This window comes from Emiliania huxleyi (genome assembly GCF_000372725.1).
Source record: "Emiliania huxleyi CCMP1516 unplaced genomic scaffold EMIHUscaffold_425, whole genome shotgun sequence".
Lineage (NCBI taxonomy): Eukaryota > Haptophyta > Isochrysidales > Noelaerhabdaceae > Emiliania > Emiliania huxleyi.
In genome coordinates this window covers 26,425-27,600 of record NW_005198793.1, presented here as the reverse complement: position 1 = coordinate 27,600, position 1,176 = coordinate 26,425, and positions in this window count along the sequence as shown.

Here is a 1,176-nt window from a genome sequence, read left to right as displayed (position 1 = left end):
GATGCCGGCGAGGATCAGCGAGCGCTGCTCTCGCAGCGTGGCGCGGTGCTGCGCGACGCGCTGGTTGAGCGACGCGATCTGGGGGAGGGAGGTTGCGGGGTGAGGCGGCGGCGTGGGGGAGGGCACCCCCCCCCCCCCCTCCCCTGTCCCACTATCTCCGGCCGCAAGTGGACGGGCGAAGAGCAGCAAGGCGCACTCGCTGTACTACATGGTTGCTGGCAGGCTGGTTCGCTAGCGGTGGGCAGCCCGCCTGCTCTTGCAGCTCCGACGGCGACACTGGCCGCGAGCTCGCCGGGTCGGACGGCGTCTGGTCCGACGGCGTCTCGACCTAAGAAAAGAAAAACATGCGTGAGAAGAGACTGCGCGGGTCGGACGGCGTCTGGTCCGACGGCGTGTGGACCTAAGAAACAAGGAAAAGAGACGGCCGGTCAACAGAGACTACGCGGGTCGGACGGCGTCTGGTCCGACGGCGTGTGGACCGGCGATCGGTCAGACGGCGCGCGGTGCGTGGAGCACCTGATGAATGAATAGTCGGGCCTGATTAACTATGAATTAACTATGAATTAGGCGCGCGGTGCGTGGAGCACATCGTCGAGCAAGACGAGACGCCGGCCTGTGGTGCACGCGCGCACGGCGGTGAGAGGACGTTGCTCACAGCACGCGGCAGGGGAGGGGGGGGGGGGCACTGTTTCGGCAGGCGCGGCCGCGGGGAGGCGAGAGCTCGGCGCGCGGGTCGGAAGGAAGCGGAGCTGTTTGAGTGAGCTTGTGAGTCCACATCGCTAGCAGCACACAGTCTAGAGAGCTCCCCCGCGGGAAGACGCGGGGGACTCCGACTCCTGCTGCTGTCAAACAGACGGGATCATCCCTCGTGGGCTGGGAGAGTGATTGGGAGGGGAGCGCAAGGGCGAGCACACGCGCGTTGGACTCCGAGTCGATGTTGGAGAGGCCGTCCTGGTCGGACCCCGTCCCGGAGCCGGTGCCTATCCGCAGCGTCGCTGCCGTCCCCACCCCCCACTCCCGCCTTCTCTGGTCGGCCTCTCCGCCAAAGGCCGGCGCCGCTGTTTGCGTTTGACGAGCCTCCGCTGCCGCTGCCGCCGCCGGCAGAGCCGCCAGAGCCGCTCGACCCGTTGGCTGTCTGCCCTCACTGCAGCCCTCCCGCGCGGCGGCTGCTACAAC